The sequence below is a fragment of the Suricata suricatta genome, chromosome 15, assembly GCF_006229205.1.
Source record: "Suricata suricatta isolate VVHF042 chromosome 15, meerkat_22Aug2017_6uvM2_HiC, whole genome shotgun sequence".
Taxonomy (NCBI): Eukaryota; Metazoa; Chordata; class Mammalia; order Carnivora; family Herpestidae; genus Suricata; species Suricata suricatta.
In genome coordinates this window covers 64,264,209-64,277,360 of record NC_043714.1, presented here as the reverse complement: position 1 = coordinate 64,277,360, position 13,152 = coordinate 64,264,209, and positions in this window count along the sequence as shown.

Sequence of the window (13,152 nt, the reverse complement as noted above, 5' to 3'; positions counted from 1 at the left end):
GAAAACTGGACAGGGACATGCAGAAGAATGAACCTGGAACACTTTCTTACGCCATATACAAAAATAAACTCAAAATGGATGAGAGACCTAAATGTGAGACAGGAAGCCATCAAAATCCTAGAGGAGAAAACAGGCAATAACCTCTTTGATCTCAGCCACAGCAGCTTCTTACTTGATATGTCTCCAAAGGCAAGGGAAACAAAAGAAAAAATGAATGATTGGGACCTCATCAAAATAAAAATCTTCTACACAGCGAAGGAAACAATCAGCAAAACTAAAAGGCAATGGGATGAAGGGGAGAAGATATTTGCAAATGACATATCAGATAAAGGGTTAGTATCCAAAATCTATAAAGAACTTATCAAACTCAACACCCAAAAAAACAAAAAATCTGCTGAAGAAATGGGCAAAAGACATGAATAGACCCTTATCCAAAGAAGACATCCAGATGCCTAACAGACACCTGAACAAATGCTCAACATCATTCATCATCAGGAAAATACAAATCAAAACCACATTGAGATACTACCTCACACTGGTCAGAGTGTCTAAAATTAACAACTTGGGCAACAACAGATGTTGGCGAGCATGTGGAGAAAGAGGAACTCTTTTGCACTGTTGGTGGGAATGCAAACTGGTGGAGTCACTCTGGAAAACAGTATGGAGCTTCCTCAAAAAATTAAAAATAGAAACTACCCTATGACCCAGCAGTTACACTATTGGATATTTATCCAAAGGAAACAGGAGTGCTGATTTGAAGGGGCACATATCCCCTAATGTTTATAGCAGCACTATTGACAATTGCCAAAGTATGAAGAGAGTCCAAATATCCATCAAATGATGAATGGATAAAGAAGATAGGGTATGAATATACAATGGAATATTCTCAGCAACCAAAAAGAATGAAATATTGTCATTTGCAACAACATGAATGGAACTAGACTGTATTATTCTAAGTGAAATAAGTCAGTCAGAGAAAGACAAATATTATATGATTTCACTCATGTGTGAAAGTTAAGAAACAAAACATGAACATAAGGAAAGGGAAGCAAAAATAAGATAAAAGCAAAGAGGGAGACAAACCATAAGAGACTCTTAAATACAGAGAACAAACTGAAGGTTGCTGGTGGGATACTGGGTAGGGGGATGGGCTAAATGAATGATGGGCATTAAGGAGGGCACTTGGGATGAGGACTGGGTGTTATATGTAAGTGATGAATCACTAAATTCTATTCCTAAAATCATTATTACACTATCTGTTAACTAACTTGGATTTAATTTTTTTAATGTATAAAAAATTTTTCTAAATCAAAGTGAATTCAAACTCCAACAATTCCCAACCCCTCTTCTATGCCACATTCACCCACTGGTTTCTTAGGTGAGTACACTAACTTTCCACCTCCCTGCTTCCAACTTTGTCAGCCTCCAGCCAACTCTCAACCCAAAAAGCAGACTATTGTTTTAAAACTCAAATCAGATGATGTGACACTTCTACTGATGACCCTTCTACATCCAGATGATCTGTCTGATAATTCCTGCCTACACAACTATAAGCTAAGAGAGGAAAAGAAATGGTGGATATTATGTTCATAAGCACTGAAGAATCCCAGGATGTTCACTCTGATCTGGATCTAAACCAGATCAAAAACTTGTTGACTTTTGCTTACAAAATGTTCATGAGCTCTGATGAGAGTCTAATGCTCTATTTCTTCTTTCTTTGGCCAATTCTCTTAGATGTAGCACTTGACTAGTTGGCCATTATGATGATTCAAATTAATTTTTATAAGAGGTAGCTCTTTACTGTCTAAATACCTAAGGACTACATGCTTGCAATAAGTGTTAACAAATATAACAAACTTTCTACTTCAAAAATGTTTTCATTTATTGAAACTCATTTTTGGCCTCCTAATATCATTTAAAACAACAACAACGGCAATTTTTGAAGGTTTACTATGGTCTTTGCTTGCAGTGTAATCTTAACTGATTATCAAAAAAACTTGTGAGGTAGGTACTATCCACATATTTTACACAAGCAAATTGAGGCCCAGAGAGGTAAAGAGATTTTCTCAAAACACACACACAGGACTGAAACTATAAGTTAAACTCAGATCTATCTGGCTCTAAAGCCATACTCTGTTTGACCTCATTATAGTGTTGCTGAAGGGGAGAATTGTGTCATAATGAAACCCCAAAAAAAGAACAAACCCTAGAATTGACTCAGCCGGCATTGAATCCTAGTGGTAGTACTGTGTGACTTTATGCAGGCTGTATTGCCTCTCTTAACCTCAATTTCTTCATTTGAAATGTAGGGCAATCTGTACCTCTCACAATTGTGAGGACAGAGTGAGATGAAGCAGGTAAAATGTTAATACATCGTAGTTATTATTTCTGATCTAGTAGGTGAGAAAAAAAGAAACTGTAAAATGAAGTGACTTGCTCAAAGCTAAATTGCTATCAGTGGAAGAATCGAAAAGAGCTAAATTTGTAAAATTTCTGACATTCCACAGCCCATTCAGGCAATCTCGCATGGTTCAACCTCCCAGGGATTCTGTCCCAAGTTCTATGCTCTATTTATCGGACGATAGACGAACATTTGAGAGTTGTGAAGTTGGCAGCTTTTAACAACCTTGGTAAGGGGCGCCTGGGTAGCTCAGTCAGTTAAATGTACAACTCCTGATTGTGGTTCGTCACGATCTTACAGTCTGTGGAATAAAGCCCCACATTGGACTCCGTTCTGATGTCACAGAGCATGCTTGGGATCCTCTCTCTCCCTCTTTCGCTGTTTCTCCCCTGCTCACACATAAATTCTAAATAAATAAACTTTAAAAAATAACTTTGGTATGAAGATTTGTCCTTTAGGATTCTCTAATTATCAGTGTCTATAGGAAGAGAAAATGTGGGCACTTCTAAATTTCAACATCACTACACTTTTAGCAGCTACAATAACATATCTTTATTATCTCACACTTTCTGCAGGCCCAGAGTCCAGGCCCAGCCTTGCTGGGGGATCAGTTTAGGGTCCATCAAGGATGCAAGTATCAGGTGGGGCTACCATCTCCTCTGAGGCCTGACTGGGAAGGATGTATTTCCGAGCTCACGTAGGATGTTGGCACAATTCAGTTCCTTGTAATTGTAGAACTGGGAATTTGAGCTTCTTGCTGATTGTTGGCTGGGGACCACCCTTAACTCCTAAAGGCTGCTCAGAGCTCCTTGCTGCATGGGTTTTCCCAATAGTAAGTTGCTTCTTCCAAGTCAGCAAGGGAGACCGGTCTCCAGCAAGAGAGACCCTACGTCTTCCCTAATTAATCACATTATCACATCCAGGCAGTCATGTGTATCTGGTCATCTCAGCCCTATGTGGTTGGTTAGAAGCAAGTCACAGGTCCTACCCACCCTCCAAGGGAAGGAAGCACACAAGGGAATCCCCAGGAAATAAAGATCTTGAAGACATCTTAAGAGTCTGTCTGGCAGGGGCGCCTGGGTGGCTCAGTTGGGTAAGTATCCGACTCTTGATTTCAGCTCAGGTCATGATCTCATGGTCATGGGATCAAGCCCTGCCTCACTGTCAGCTCACAGCCTGCTTGGGATTCTCTCTCTCTCTCTCTCTCTCTCTCTCAAATAAATAAACAAACATTAAAAGAATTTTTTTAAGTGTCTGGCATATTGAAGATGGCAACAGAATGGGGGAATAGTGATGATATGTGGTTGTAGCAAATAGTTTAGGAGGCTAAGAAATCAGCCCATAGCCTACAATAAGTTACCTTTTTCTGTCATTGACTTGACAAGCTGGTAAGTGAAGGGACCCATTCAAGCCATGGATTTGGAAATGTTAAAATTCTACGGTTAAGTTTACTGTGCTTTAGATATGTCCTAACTCAATAAAATAATTCTGGTTCTTTTACTATTTCTTACAGTTTCCCTGTAAGTAGACATAATTTACATCTAATTTACAGGTTATGGGGTGTATGCGGGTTGTGTAACCTAATCTTTAACAGTATTAGAGGCCTGATTCTTTTCCTTGTTGTTTTAAATAACAAAAGTAATTCTAATTTAGTTCTTATTCAACCAAAACAAAAATCCTCATTTTAACATATTGTTACCCCCTGAAGAGACTGGAAAAGTCAAGCATGGTTGTTCCATTTCAATCCTTGATCTCCTAAATAAGCTGACAAAGAAATGACATATTTCAATTGAATTTATCAAATGTTTATTATTTTTTGCTCCCAGTTCTTCAGGGTAATTATGGCTCTATAATTCAGTAAACATGTCCTGATGTAAACAACCATGAAAATTGCATTTTTGAATGCTCCAACTGTGCCCACCACATAATCAGAAGCAGTAATTTATTACTCAGACTAATAATTAGAAGTAATTAACTACTAGAAGCAATTAGAAATAGTAATTTATTTCTTAACATAATGTAATGAGCTGCTTTTTCAATGCATGCTTGAATATTTAGCAACCAGTAATTACTTTCAGAGGAAAGAACGAATTGTGGCGGCTTAGTTAACAATCGTAGCTGTCTGGTGCGTTGTCGGTCTGGCGCATTAACATGGAGGACTGACAAGCCACTGGGTAGAGACTTGCTGAACACGAGATTTCTGTGACACACTTGGAAAGAAACGGTCTCAGGACTCCATATTTAGCCATCACCGGGAGCGTTTATCGAGTGTCTGCTACGTATTGTGTCATCCGTGTTAGGCACTCGCTGATGACATAAAAGTGAATGCAAGAAACACATTCCCTCCCTAGGGGAGGTCACATATAGAGAAAAAGTACAGACAAATGTGGTATGTAGCTATACGGGCCAGTAAGTATAAGGTGCGGAGGGAATAGAGCACAGAAGAGGACTCTCTGTTTTGTTTCTACTATCTCATCAGCATAGGGAATACGGTCAGTGTACTATAACAGCATTGTAGAGTGATGGATGGTAGCTACACTCTTGAGAAGCGCAGACTACATACAGAGATGTTGAGTCACTCTGTTGTTCACCTGAAAATGATGATAGAACATTACATGTCAACTGTACTCAAATAAAAATATGTTTTACAAAAACTTCACTGGGCCCCTCTGATTGGCATGCAAAGAGAAAGAAGAGCAAGAAGAGTCTCTGGCACTGATAAAAACACAGATGTGAAGCCCTAGAGGTGGAGATGAGCTGGGCACCTCCACAGCATAGGGAAGACCGTGCAGACTGGAACAGACGGTGCAGGGGAAAGGGTAAGAGGCAGCCTGGTCCCCGCGTGCATGGCTATTCCAGCCACATTAAGGAATGTAGTCTTTCCCTCAGGAATGATACAGGAATACTGAAGGGATCTAAGCTGGGGGGTGACACAATAAGGTTTGTCTGTTTAAGAGATCCTTCTGGCAGCTCTTCAAGGTAGAATGAGGGAAGGCAAGAAAGGATGTGGGGAAGCCAAATAGCATGCTGATGAGAAGTTCAGTTGAAAAGTATGATATCTTGCACCATAATGATGGCTGTGAGATGGAGAAATATACCCATCATGAATATTTAGGCAGGGCTTGATGACAGACTGAATAAAAATGGTGACAGAAAAGAAAAGGGAGCTGCCTGATATAGCTGAATAGAGCCAGGTACTGACCCAACACACACAAGAGTGACTCTAGGCTGCATTGTTGACTGACGGTGTTTTGGGGGATGTGTTGAATATGAAGCACTCAAATGCATCAAGAGGAGCTATTGGCAAGCAGAACACATGTAGGTTTGGAGTTTAGATGGTGGGCCTCAGCTAGGGGTATAGATTTTGGAGTCTCGACAGCGTATATGAGGTGATGTTCTTTTTTTTTAATATTTATTCATTTATCTTTGAGAGAGAGAGCAGGGGAGGGGCAGAGAGGAACGCAGAGAGAGAGAATCCCAAGCCAGCTCCACACTGTCAGCACAGAGCCTGATGGGGCGCTCAGACTCATGAGCCTTGAGACCATAACTTAGGCTGAAGTTGAATGCTTAACCAACCAAGCCACCCAGACATCCTGTAGGGGTGATGCTCTTGACAGAGAATTTATAATAGGGAAAATCCAAGCCAAGACTGAGCCTGGAGCACCTCGATCTGCACAAGTCCCACAGCCAAGGACTCTGCATCCCTCCCCAAGTTTTTTCGGTTATTTCTCTGGGTTACCAGAGGAGATCCATGCATGTCTCTTCAGCCCCTCAAGGACATTCTCTGCCCATGGCCTTTCTAGGGCAGCAACTTTGCTGCTACTGCTGCTGACACCACCTTATGAGAACCAAGCACTGCTTTTCTTCCTGGGACTTCTGTTGTGCCCAGGGCTGGACCCTTAAGGTAACCAACAGGGCCGTGCTCTCCTCAGCCTTCTCTCTGTTAACACATCCACATGACCTCAGTGCACAAACACAATGGCCTCTCTGAAACTCTGGATTGTGCATTCATTCATGTGTAACACACTGCCTGCAATCCATGTAAGGACGAGGCATGGTCCACACAGCAGGCTTAGGGGAATGGATGCCATGCTGGTCTCTTAGGTGTCTCTGCTCATTTGTCCCACAGCCACCTATTCAAGGGGATCATGGACAAAAACCCTGAGGTGGAGCTAAGAGGCCAGTTCATCGGATGAAGCCAGTCTCTGCATCCCCGCTGTTTCAACCACGCTACCCGTCAGAGAACAGTCGGTGGTAATATGCTAGTCTGCAGCCAACGCTGATGGAATCAACAGACATTCCTACAGTGTTTACAATTTATTAAATCAACACACATTATCTTATTTAATTTTCATAGCAATCCCAGGAGGCAGATGTCATTATCCTCATGACAAAGATGAGGAAGCCAAGGCTCTGGGAAGTTAAGTGAATTACTAGAATCCCACCGCTAAGGCTAGTGGAACAGTAATTGAACAATATTTTTAACTCTAAATTGTGGACATTTCTTATTCCACCGAACTCAAAGCTACTTAAGCTAGAAAAATTACAATTGATCAAAGATTTCATGGATCTATGTCACCATCACATGTAAATCTGAACTATACATGACAGGCGACTCCAGGACAAATAAGACTAAGAAAACTTTAATCACCTCTACTTATGAAAAAGCTGCAGAATTCAGCGGCAAAATCATAATTCCAGGGACGACATGTTGGAAACATTGATGCGTGGGTGGACACGGGAATGATAAACCGTTATGAATCCAGAGGCAAAAACTAGTGGAAAGCAAATTATCTAGATCTCCATTTGTTACTGCAGCAGCAAGTAAGAAACACAGTTGGAACTGTGCTTTCAAAGCATGGTCTCCTACAGGAAACGGGATCACCCAGGGTGCTCGTGCAATGCTCATGCCTGGCCGTTTCCCACACCCCATTCCTGTCTCAGAATGTCTAGGGATAGAACCCATTAATTTGCATTTTAAAAAGATGTGCAGCGATTCTTTTGCCTCCTAAAGTTGGAAAACAACTAAAATAGATCCTTGAAAAACTATGTATTAACCTGGTGGCAGAAAATGAGGACAGCGCGTGCGTGGAGGACAAACGAAGTGTTTTCAATGTAATGATTTCCACAGTAAGCATAAGGCCCAGAGTGCTCGGACAAGTGCTAATCAGTAGAGGCAGGTGTTGTGGGAAAGAAAACGGAGTTTAGCGGTGGAAACGTGAACTTCCTACTTTGCCAGATCACTAGGGAAAATCACTTAAAGTCCCAGCCTTAGTTTCCTCATCTAAAAATAGTGAAATTAATTCCTGCCTTGCAAAGTTATTTTAATCACTAAGTGGGATTTAGAGGGTGGAACATTGAAGAACTGGAAAGCTCTATGCATAGAAGAGCTTTGTACCTTTTGTTTGATGCATGCTTTTTATGAGTTCTCATCCATGTAGCACCACTAGTAGGACCTGAGGTATTTGCAAACATTAAAATCAAGTCCATGACCATACGGCCTTGACAACTGGAGTTCTCAATGCCCCCAAGAAGTTGGTTTCCTATTTAATTTTATTGCAACACATGGATGGCTGCAGGACATCGAGCTAATTGTTGGCCAGGGAAAGAGGAAAATGGTCAGAGCCGTGCAAACTTTCTCTCTTTGTTCCTCAGTATGACCATTATATTTTCTCCTTTTCCCTCCAGAGCTGTACCTCACTCCATTCCTCCCCTCAAAAACACAGAGTATGCTCTGAAAAGCAGAAGGAATCTTTATTATATTCTGAATGATATGCTAAGACATAGTTCTCAGGAAGTAATTTTTAATGATCTGGCCTTACAATATTTTATTGTTGTAATATCTCCTGGACTCCTAAAGCTATAACACCATGAAGTAGATTCTACCATAAGAGCATCTCTAACCAAATCTAAAATATCACTGCTTCATCCTAGCTTGGACTGGCTTTCACGTCCTTTTCATTTTCCCAGCGTTTTATCTCATCCTTAAAATATCTGATATGCATTCCATTTCTATGGTCAGCCAACAAGCTTCTACCCATCATGAATCCTGCCTCTGAGAGTGGTTAAATCATCCCACCCCAAAATTCCCTTCATCCTCTTCCACAGCATGCTGTGTCCTTTCTTGGCATTAGGAATGAGTTTAATTCAACTAAAATGAGTTTTGCTAGTTTCCTAGGGAGGCATGTGGTTACAGGAGTCTTAAGAAGCAGAGTCTTAGAAAATGAAAGATGAGTGCAAGGAAGAAGAAAGAAAAGAGTCTTGACTATCCCAAGTACCTGCTACCTGAAAAGCACTAGGTAAGAGCTTTATATCCATGGCTTCATTTAATGAAAACCCTGTCTCCCACCCAGCCCCCACAGGGTTTAATCTTAATCTCTCCTGGCAGTTCCCTACATTTGGCTGCACTTACAGTGGAAATTTCATTTTGCTTGAAAAGCCATCCTAGGAATGACACAGTGAATTTTTTTTTCAGAACTTGAACTGAACTTTCTCATCATTCAACTCATAACAACCATTTACTGTTATTTACTGATCCCCTTCGGCAGGTATCATGTAAATACATGCAGGAAAATCTGTTACATAACATCTTCATGGAAACTGAAACCACTGACTTTGCTATGGTAACTGACTCCACTCATGTTCAACCAGAATGCTGGAAGGACCCCTACAGCTCATCTGATCTATTACCCATTCCCCCACTTTAGAGACAAGAAAATTGAGGCCCACCTAGCAGGTAGGCAGTCCCTATAACTTTTTAATTTTTCTGAAGGTACTTAAAAGGGTACAGAAATTCCCCAAAACCCACCCACCAAGAAGGGATATCTTCACCAGCTATTTCTAGGACTTCTATTTAACCTTCTACTGAAACTTATTTTAATTGTTTATATTGATTTGCCTGATTGTTTACATTGATTCTGGGGACACTCAATACCTTAGTCCTGAGCAGAATTGAGATGCATCCAAATCACAGGCGCACTGCAGCAACCGATGAGCGAAGCTGGCATCTCCTTCCCCGTAACTGAAACCACAGTCACTGGGGCTCAACTTCAAGGGACAGCCCTTCTCAACATTGTTCCCACTCTTCCCATTCTTCAGGGCCACTGTCCAATGTCACTACACAGTGCTTGTGAGTAAGTAGGAAGCAAAGATTGTTGGGTGATCCATGTTTTTACTACAGACAACTGGAGGCCTGATGATATCCAGTGCCAATGACGACATTGAACTAACCCCATAATTTTTGGGCTAGAGAGTCTTATTTTCCAAACCTTTCCCCATTGAAACAAGGAAGAGTCCCTTCCTGTCCAAGTCCAGGGTCATCTGGTATGGGTAGGGCCCACTGAAGCTATTTTGAAAATACCTGGGATCTTTCTTGGGAAGAGGTAACAAGGAACCTCACAGAAAACCCAAGACTTAAATGAGCACAGATGGATCTCACAGGGCTGGAGCTGGGCATTAGAAATGTCAGCTTCTCTTCCTGTCTCTCAGAGGCAAGCGGGCCTTTCTGAGCTCTGCTTCTCTTTGGCATCATTTCCATCCCCTCTAACTTGTCTAATCAGGACCCAGCCCCATATCTAAGGCTGCACTTTTCATGACTGCCAGGTAAGCACTTTTCATACACTGACACCAGCAGCTCTTCTTTAACTCACATAGTGAATCACTTTGGGTTTCTCTGGTCCGAGCAGCACTGGCTGGGGTGGTTATAAGGCACATAAGACAAACAACTGAGTATGAGCAGGTCAAATAAGAAGGGCAAGCTGGCATGGCTGATTGCACCATCGGTGCAATATTCAGCTATATAAGAGGGTTTTCTGAGACCACTGATTCCTGATTTCCTCCTTCTCTCTTGCCTCTGTTTCTCCTCTTCCGAAAATACCAAACGATAAAAGAATCAGGGAGAGATCCAAAGCGGGATTTGGGATTCCCTAAATAAACAATAAGTCGATGACTCAGGAACAGAGAAAATATATCTCCTTCTCCTAACACACACATACACACACACACACACACACACACCTCACTTTCCAACACAACACATATCCCAACTTTGCATGTACAAACACGTTGGTAAACACTCAATACACATTCCCTGAATGATGTATAAATGAATAAATGGGTGAGTGAGTGAATGAATGAATGAATGAATGAACAGACGGACGAATAAACTATTTGTGAAGATGTGTGTTTATATGGCCGAGAGTGTTACAAAGTTCTAAAGAAATGTTCTGCCCAGGGCACTTGGGTGGCTTAGTTGTTGAGCATCTTACTCCAGCTCAGGTGGTGGTCTCACAGCTCCTGAGTCTGAGTCCTGTATTGGGTGAGCTCGAGCCCCACTTCGGGTGAGCTTGAGACCCACTTAGTGGAGTCCCACTTCTCTCTCTCTCTCCCTGCCTCTTTCTCCTTCTCTCTTGCTCTCTCTGCCCCTCCTAGGATTCTCTCTCTCTGTACCCCTTGCTTACTTGCACTCTCTCTCTCTCTCTCTCAAGAAAAAGAGGGAAAAAAAGAAACGTTCTGCCCATATGTGATTAACTTCTCTTCTCTTCTCTTCCATTAGTGTAACATGGAGAAGCAACACAACATGAAGGTAAAGAGCACAGACTCTGGAGACAGACTTCCTAGGTTGGGTTAGTGTGACCTTGGACAACAGACTTAACTTCTCTGGGTCTCTGGTGTTCCACCTAGAGAAGAGGAATGAAAATCATAGTGTTTCCCTTATAGGTTGGGTCTGAGGACTGAAAGAATTAATGTATGAAAAGCTCTTGGAAGACTTTCTGACAGAGTAAGCACTATATAAGAATTCTTATAATTAGACTAGTGAGTTATTTCCATAAATTCAATGTAACATAACAAATATTTATCTATAGGAGCATATATACATATATATTGCATGTGCAGTATCTATGCTTCTATCTACCATCTATAAGTGTAGACAGACAGCTGCATCTATTTACTGTGACCTTATGATTATGATAAGGATTGGTCAAGGAATCAGATGAGGGAAATAGTTGTATAAGCAACTAACCCAAGAGGTTGATTTAACAAGAATATGTTACATAAAAGTACCCAAACGGTGATGAGAAATAGGGATAAAAGTTTAAGCCTGCCTGGGAATTTTCTCACGTATCACTCAGAAATTCCAATGGTTAGGAAAGTTTGTCCATCTATACAAGAAATGCGGTCTAACCTGGATTGACAAGGGCCCACCCACAGCATAAAGTAGGGGCAAGAGGCAAAACGGGAGTGGCAAAGGCAGTGTGTAAGTCTTGGGGGGATCATCTGAAACCAGATGTTGGCTGGAGAATCATAGGGCCTTGTGTGGGAGGGCAGATTGGATTGAAGCCAGAAAAAATAATGCATTCCTCTCCAATTAGCATCCTGGGTAGAGCTAATTTGGACTGTGCCAGACCCAAAAAATGCCAGGTACTAAAATCAATGAACAGTACTTCATGGCCAAGGACAATAGGCTGGGACTTCCCCTTCCTAATGCTCTGTCTTTCACAACTTCCCACAGCCTCTCCTCACCCCATTTGCTCAGCACATTCTAACTGCCCCTATTAGTTGTCAAAAGACCGATGTGGGAGGCCATAGCTGTGGAGGTACACTTTCTCCTCCATACAAACACAATGACATTGTCCTATGTCTCCCCAAATTCAGCTGAGTTCTTCATTTTCTACTTGTGGCCTTAGACTCCAGAAGAAATTATCTCTCTTAGACTATGCTCACCCTATAAGGTTCTTCAAAGGGTTCTGAGGAGGATTTTATATAAATAAAAACCTACTTTCCAATGGATTCTTATATTATTTCAAGACTGCTATAACCTCATTTGGAATTAATCTGCCATGAGCATTTACTCTGTGTCTGTCTCAATCACTAAGGCTCTAAATCATGCTGTGTTTAAGAAGCACATACTTAAAAACATCTCTATTCCATTTAATAGAGCCAGAACAGAAAATGAGTTGGCCTGAGGGCTTGAGAAAAAGTTGCAGAAATTTTTTCAAGGCCTGATTCAAAAACAAATATCATATAATGAAAACAGTGTAGCTTCTAGAAGTCAACACATCCAATTACCACCTGGGTGGTCCTGGATGTACGGCTTAACAAATATCTCCCTCAAAGGACTGAATGAAAATTCAACGAGACAATGTCTGTAATGGACCAGCTCCGTAAGTGCTGCAAGGTCTGCCTTTCTCCTTGTCCCTCTTGAGACAAATGAAACATGCAGCAGAAACTGAAAACCTAGAAAAGGAGATATGGCTATGGTAGGACCCAGAGCATAATGTGGTAAATTTTCATTCATCACTCACTCAAAATCCCCTGGTTTATCTCCCACTTGGAATGGTTTTCAAGACCAGAACTGGATGTTCTGGGCCATATAAAATTGAGAAATAGACTATGGATTCTACCCTCAGGAAACTTAAAATGTAACACACGATAAAGGACATCTATACAAACCATTAAGGTATTAGATTGTAATTGTGAACTAGAAGAGATAACCAGTAATTATTTTAGGATTTTGGAACATAGGAGATGATATGTAGTTGTTAGAGGTGAAGAAGGAATTGTGGGCTAAACATAAAAACACACAGGTGACCTGACAAAGCATTTAAACCATCCTTAGAGGATGAAGTTAGAGTTACTGACAGGAGATTTCATCTACAGGGAGTGCATCAAAGCTTAGCTCAACTTCCAGGTCTTGATGGAGGCCTATAATGAGTCAAGCATTGTGCTGACCACTTTTCAAACATTTTCTT